We start from the raw sequence: 8,171 nt of genomic DNA on the forward strand, positions 1-8,171 counted from the left end.
CTAAAACAACCACAACTCTTTCGTTCGGGTTTCAAAAAACGTGAGGTCGGATCCAATGGATTTGTATCGGCGAGAGGAATCTATTAAATCCGATTTCGTACTCCGAAATCACATGATTAATTTAAGAAAGAAATCACCAAAGATTCTACGTCAAATCTCCAAAGTTCTAATTCTGAATTCAGATTCAAACATATTGATTTTGAGTTCGTTGGAATTGAAATTCAATATCGGGTACAAGAAACTCAAGATCAACCCAAGGATTCTTATTTCTAATTCATATAAATAAATTTCTTGCTTCTTTTCTCTTTTCAAACCCTTATTTTAGGGTTTCTAACTATCCAAATCTTTCATAATTCATAAATCTTACCTGGATTCGCGGTTTTGACTCCGAATTCGCGATCTCCTTGCTCTTCTCCTTCTCTTTCTCCAATTTCTTTCTCTAGGGCTTAAACAAAACATTTAGGGTTTGTTTAGCCATAAAAGATGAATTTATAGGCTTTATTAGGAAGCCCTAATCCGAGTTAAGAGTGAATAGACAAAAATGCTCTTCTTTAACAAGGGGGGACGAAAATTTAAGTGGGGGATATTTTGGGTATTTACATTCTACCCTCCTTACAAAAAATTTCGTCATCGAAATTAACTTATCACGTACCTGAGTTCTCAAACAGAAATGGATATTTCGATTTCATTTTCTCTTCCAGCTCCCTGGTGGCTTCATGTTCTGAGTGATTCCGCCATTGAACTTTCACATATGGAATAGTCCTTCGCCTGAGAACTTGGTCCTTACGATCAACAATACAAATAGGTTGTTCTTCAAATAACAGATCTTCTCTCAGATTCAAAGGTTCTAATTCAATCACATGATTCGGATATGATATAAACTTTCGTAACATCGATACATGAAACAATTGTGTACTCCAGACAATGATGGAGGTAAAGCCAATCGATTAGCCACTTTCTCAATTTTTTCTAATATTTCATATGGTCTCACAAATCTTGGGCTGAGTTTTTTCTAACCCCAAACCGCATCACTAGCTTGGTGGGTGACACTTTCAGAAGTACTTTATCTCCGATCTGAAATTCCAATTCTCTTCTTTTAACATCTGCATAGCTCTTTTGCCGGCTCTGTGCCGTGCGAAGATGCTCTCTAATCAAATGGATTTTGTCCACCGCTTGCTGAACCAAATCCGGGCCTAAGAGTCTTCTTTCACCCACATCATCCCAGCATATGGGTGATCTACATTTTCTTCCATAAAAGGGCCTCAAAAGGTGCCATCTTAATACTGGCTTGATAACTGTTATTGTAGGAGAATTCAATCAAGGGAAGATGGTCATCCCAAGATCCTTTCAAATTCATAACACAAGCACTGAGCATATCTTCTAAAATCTGAATAGTTCTTTCAGATTGCCCATATGTCTGAGGGTGGAAAGTTGTACTGAATTTAAGGGAAGATCCCATTGCTGAATGTAAGCTATTCGAAAACTGAGATACAAAGCGAGTGTCTCTATATGATACAATGGTTTTAGGCACACCATGATACTTCACTATCTGATCCACATATAACCGGGCCAACCTATTAGGTGTCAAGCCAGTTCTAATAGGTATGAAATGAGCTGTCTTTGCCAATCTGTCCACAATTACCCATGCTGAATCGTTGCCTGAGGGAGTACGAGGTAGAGCTGACACAAAATCCATTGTAATCTCCTCCCACTTCCATTCTGGGATGGAAAGTGGTTGTAATGTTCCGGGTGGTCTCTGATGTTCTGCCTTAATCACTTGACAAGTCAGGCATTGAGATACATACTGAGCTATTTCTCTTTTCATATTATTCCACCAAAAATTTCCTTTCAAGTCCTTTTACATTTTTGTACCTCCAGGTTGTACAGAGTAACGCGAACTGTGCGCTTCCTTCAAAATTTTAATTTTCAAAACAGAGTCATTCGGAACACAAATGCGGTTACCAAATATCAAGGTACCGTCATTGTGAGTTCGGAATTCAGATTCAGATCCATCTTCTAACTTATTTCAGATTTTACAAACTTCTGGGTCAGATTCCTAAGCCATTATGATTCTTTCTTGCAATATGGGCCGTACTTGGAGTGCTGCCATCAGTACCCCAAAGTTTGGACCATGAATTTCTATTTTCGATCTTCGGAGGTCTTCTAAGATATATTTCTGAGAAGTAATCAAAGTTGCCAAATTCACAGATGACTTCCGACTTAGAGTATCAGCTACCACGTTAGCCTTTCTAGGGTGATAGCTTATGGATAAGTCATAATCCTTCAACAGTTATAGCCAACGCCTCTGCCTCATGTTCAATTATTTCTGAGTAACGATATACTTCAGACTCTTATGATCAGTGAAGATTTCACAAAGTTCTCCATATAGATAATGCCTCCAAATTTTCTAGGCAAACACAACCGTTGCCAATTTCAAATCATGAGTCAGATAATTCTCTTCATAAGGTTTCAACTGACATGAAGTATACGCAATCACTTTGCCATTCTGCATCAACACACATCATAAGCCTTTCTTCGAGGCATCACTATAAATCACAAACCCCATTCCGCCAACAGACAAAGTTAGGATGGGGGCAGAAACTAGCCTCTTTTTCAATTCCTGAGAGCTCTTTTCACAATCTTCTGACCAAATAAATTTTGTCCCTTTCCGTGTCAAACGGGTGAAAGGGGCAGCCAAATGTGAAAAGTCCTGAACGAAACGGCGGTAGTATCCCGCTTATCCTAAAAAACTACGAATTTCAAGAACATTATTGGCCTATTCCATAATGTTACTGTCTCAATCTTCTTTGGGTCTACCAAGACACCGTCTTTAGAGACCACATGACCAAAAAAGGAGATCGAATCAAGCCAGAATTCACATTTCTTCAGTTTTCCATAAAGCTTATCTTTTCTTAAGGTTTCTAAGACAATTATCAAATGATGCTCGTGGTCAGACTGACTTCCAGAATATATCAGAATGTCGTCAATGAACACAACCACGAACTGGTCTAATAATGGTTTGAAAATCCTGTTCATCAGGTCCATAAAAGCTGTCGGAGCATTGGTTAATCCAAAAGGCATAACGAGAAACTCATAATGGCCATACCGAGTACGGAAGGCCGTTTTCAGAATGTCCTCTGATTTGATTCTCAATTGATGATATCCCGATCGAAGATCAATCTTGGAGAACACACATGCCCCTTGCAATTGATCAAACAAATCATCTATCTGCGGAAGCTGATATTTATTCTTTATGGTAACCTTATTCAATTCCCTGTAATCTATGCATAATCTCATACTTCCATCTTTCTTCTTAACAAACAGAACTGGTGCTCCCCAAGGTGAAACACTGGGTCGCACAAAACCCTTCTCTAAGAGTTCTTCCAACGGGCTTTTCAATTCCTTCATTTCTAAAGGTGCCATACGATATGGGGCCTTAGAAATAGACACCGTTCCAGGAGCTAGGTCAACAAAAAATTCAACTTCTCTACTCGGAGGCAGACCTAGAAGGTCTTCAGGAAACACATCTGGAAACTCCCTAATCACAGGGATATTCTCAATCTTCAAATCATTATCATTAACCTCAATTACTGAGGCCAAGAAAGCTTCACAACCTTGTCTTAGAAGTCGACAAGCTTGTATAGCAGACAAAACTATAGGAGTCGAGTGAGCTCCACTCCCTTCAAAATAAAACTTCTCTTCTCCCGGAATTTCAAAAGTCACTACTTTCTTATTGCAATCTACTAAAGCATGATGGGTAGATAACCAGTCCATACCCAAAATTACATCAAAATCAGACAACTCCAGCAAGATGAGATTTGCTAACAGTTCTCTATTTCCAATTCTGACAGGACACATCTTACTAATTCGGTTAGTCAAAATTTCTTTTCCTACTGGGGTGCTAACACACAGATCATAATAAAGAGGTGAAGTAGTTAAACAGTGTCGTATAGCAAAAGCAGATGAAACAAACGAGTGTGTAGCACCAGAGTCAAATAATGCATGACCAAAAGAGGAAGCTATAGGCATAATACTTGATACTACTGTGCCAGTGACCTGAGCGTCTTGATGAGTGAGAGCATAAGCTCGAGCTGGAACACGAGGTCTTTCATTCCTTTGCTGCCCTTGAAAATTAACAGGTGCAGCTCTACTCTGAATAGTCTGAGTCTGAACTGTCTGAGCTCGAATAGTAAGCGTCCCCTGAACTGATTGGGCATCTCCTGCCGGATGAGAACACTCTGCAATTCTGTGGCCTACCTCGCCACATCGGAAACAAGCCCTAGTATTCCACCTATAAGTCTCAGTAGGGTGGTTCCTTCCACAACGTTAACATTTAGGGTTAACTAGTCTATTCGATGCAGACTTATTCTGATAGCCCCTACGATTTTCTTGCTTTCCTCTAGGCTCTTTTGAAAGCAGGAAGTTTAGGCGCTTGCTGATTTGGGGCTGATCCCCTAGGAGCTTGTCCTTTATTTTCACCTTCTCTATTTCTTTTCTTATGATTAGCTTGAGCATTGGCTCTAACTTCCTGATGAACTGCTTCAAGTTTCTTTGCTCTTTTTACCAAATCTTCATAAGATTCAGGGCCGTAGATCCAGCGATCCCCTTCTTCAAATACATTGCTAATCCAAATTCAAATTTATTTCTCTTTGCTTTGTCATCAAGTACCAAAGAAGGTACAAAACGAGCCAGCCTATCAAATTCCGCTTCATAGTCATCCACGGTCATATCCCCTTGCACCAACTGGGTATATTTCTGATGCATACGGTACAGAGTACTACGAGGAAAGAATCTCGTAAGAAACTAGGTGCGAAACGTCGCCCAAGTGAATGGTCTCCGATGGTGCTCATATTTTCTTTGGATTCCCTTCCACTAATGGAGGGCTCTCCCTTCCAACATGTAGATGACATATTTCACCTTGTCTTCATTTCTATTATAGTTCATTGCCTCAAAGGCCTTTTCAGCATTCTCTAGCCAAGTCTCGGCATCATCTGTCGTAGTTGATTCCTTAAAAACTTTCGGTGAAAGCCTCATAAATTCAGAAATTTCAAATACTTGATGTGGCTGTCCTGCCACTGGTGGTACTTGAACTTGTGGTTGCTGCTACTGAGGTTGCTGACATTGTTGATTTGCCAATCCAATCATGGCTCTCATGTAATTCCTCATTTCAGTTCTTTCTTGTTCAATATTATCTTGAGGCGGAGGTACCCCAGGATTCTCATTCCGTGCTTGACCTCCTTGAACTGGAGGATCATGAACCACTGGTTCTTCTTGAACACCTTGGTTCTGATTTTTCTGAATTTCTGGCTCCCCTTGAGCCATATTCTGATTTCCCTCTATAATGTCATTGAGGGCTCTAGTACGATTGGCTCGAGTTCCACGACCACCACGTCCTCTTCGAGTTGCCATAATCCTAAATCCAATCCAATAGAATGATTGATTAGTAACTATCTAGAATATAGCTACATACATATATTGTATTCATATAGTAATACAAAACATTCCCATTTGGAGCCAATATCTATCCATCATATATTTCTCATGATTGTTACCCAATTACAAACACGCATGCTTCCCAAGCATCCCCAGGTGTGTTTGAATTTATAATTAGGATCTGATCGCGCGACTGAATTATGTATTGTCAGGCGTCCCCAATACACACAAACTTATCAAGCGCTTCCTAATTGCTCCTTATCTAAATCTCTAATTCTCACATTCAAAGTCCTTTGTTCAGATAATCCTACCTAGGACCTAAAGCCTAAGCTTTGATACCACTTTCTGTCACGCCACAAACCCCACCATGGGCGTAGGACGTGGCAGTGCCATACACCTGCAAGACGAATCTCACAAATGTACAAGGCTACAAAGCAATAACAGAAAATAACCTGGCATTTCATAACTAAAATATCAAAGTAATGATTAATGCGGGCCCATGGACCCATCAGAGTCAAATCAAAATCTCATCTCTTCCCCGAGAGTCAAACAAATAAATAATAAAATCTTTACATACTTTTAAGTACTCACTTCCTAATAACTAAAATAACTAAACTGGTCTCCGAGCCAAAGTCAAATTCCAGAATTAAGCGTCCTGCTCCCCGTTAACCTCACGAGGATCAAAACCTGAAAATAATATATAACCATAGTCAGCTGAAAAGCTCAGCACATAATAAATCACTACTCTAATTAAGCACAATCTAACATGATAGGATTCAATAGGATAAGATAGTCAAAGTCAAAACTGAGTTCAAAGGTCTTAGCTGATTCATAGGCACAAACAGTTATAAGTGCATGTCAAATATGGTTCTGAATTGAAGGTGCATAAAGCAAATTCAAAGTCTAAGTTTGGATCAAAGTCAGAGATTTTAGAGTTCATATACAGAAGGTTCAGAGTTCAAATACACAACAGAGTCAGAAGACATGTTATTGCTTATACACCGACCGTCCACGGTGTTCGGAAATAGTTCCTGAAGTTCAGATACAAGTCGACAGGGCCAGCATTTTATCCCACTGACGGGCCAGAAGTTCCAATGTACTACCCCCACAGTGGGTCCAGAGTTGCCAAATGTTTTACCCCCATACGGTAGGGTCCAGAAATTATCCAAGCCTCCACAGAAGTGTTCAAAATGTTCAAGGTTCATATTCCAATGGTTCAGAATATTCAAAATTCAAACTAATAGTTCACAGGTTCAGAGTTCAGAACAGGTGTTCATAACAGTATTTCAGAACAGTTATTTCAAAGGTTCAGAAGGGTAACAGTAGGTGAAACAAAATAGCATGGTGGACTCAAAGCTAATTCAGAAGTTCAAAGCATCAATACAGGTTACCAAAGTCAATACTGATTCAAATGAGAAGGCTTTATAATCCCCAAAGTAGTATGTTATTACGTACCTCAAAGAAGTTCGATTCCTTTCTTAATCGGGACTACGATTCAATGTCTTGATCTGAACAGAACATAAGTGACAAATAAGGGCCCATTTGAATAAGTTATGAATTTCCGAAGTTTTTGGAACAATTATCGCACCGGTCGTCCGAGAATTGCGGACGTCCGAGGTTCCTACTGTTGCCAAACGTGGTACTCACGGACGTCTGCTATTTTCCGGACGTCCGCCCCACGCGCGGACCCAGATTTCTCCATAACGCGATTTTTTTCCGTTTTTGCACTAAAACGGCCATAACTCTTTCGTTTGGAGTTCAAAACACGTGAGGTCGGATCCGATGGATTCGTATTGACGAGAGGAATCCATTAAATCTGATTTCGCACTCCGAAAACACATAATTAATTTAAGAAAGAAATCACTAAAGATTCTACGTCGAATCTCTAGAGTTCTAATTTCTGAATTCAGATTCAAACATATTGATTTTGAGTTCTTTGGAATTGAAATTCAATATCAGGTCCAAGAAACTCAAGATCAACCCAAGGATTCTTATTTCTAATTCATTTAAATCAATTTCTTGCTTCTTTTCTCTTTTCAAACCCTTGATTTAGGGTTTCTAACTATCCAAATCTTTCATAGTTTGTAGATCGTACCTGGATTCGCGGTTTCGACTCCAAATTCACGATCTCCTTGGTCTCTCCTTCTGTTTCTCCAATTTCTTTTTCTAGGGCTTAAACAAAACGTTTAGCGTTTGTTTAGCCATAAAAGATGAATTTATAGGCATTATTAGGATGCCCTAATATGAGTTAAGAGTGAATAGACAAAAACGCCCTTCTTTAACAAGGGGGGACGAAAATTGAAGTGGGGGATATTTTGGGTATTTACAGTAATCGAGGTCGCTGCTGTTGCTTTCTTCCGCATCAAATTTCTTCAAGGTAAAGTGCCTCTTGTCTTATGAAACATCCATGAACAAATTAGAAAATGACCATAATTTGGTAGTACACTCTCATTTCTATTAGTTAATGCTTTCAGCCTCTGAATGTGGCATCATCAAATGAGTGGCACAATATTAATTTTATTGCTCAAATCTGATCACTGGCATCATTTGCCAAGGGTTGGTCGTTGAGTGACGGAATTAACAAAAATCAGAACTGATCATGTTAGGCATGTGTCTTTAACTCATTACAAGCTCTATAATGGATTTTAGTTGTACATTTTTAAGTCTCAAAATTTCATGGAACCGACCTATTCAAGTATCCAACCATTGATCATCTTTGAGCCACATGACTAACCTAA

The sequence above is a fragment of the Tasmannia lanceolata genome, unplaced genomic scaffold, assembly GCF_043159265.1.
Source record: "Tasmannia lanceolata isolate RefF3 unplaced genomic scaffold, GAP_Taslan_0.1 ptg000026l, whole genome shotgun sequence".
NCBI classification, from domain to species: domain Eukaryota; kingdom Viridiplantae; phylum Streptophyta; class Magnoliopsida; order Canellales; family Winteraceae; genus Tasmannia; species Tasmannia lanceolata.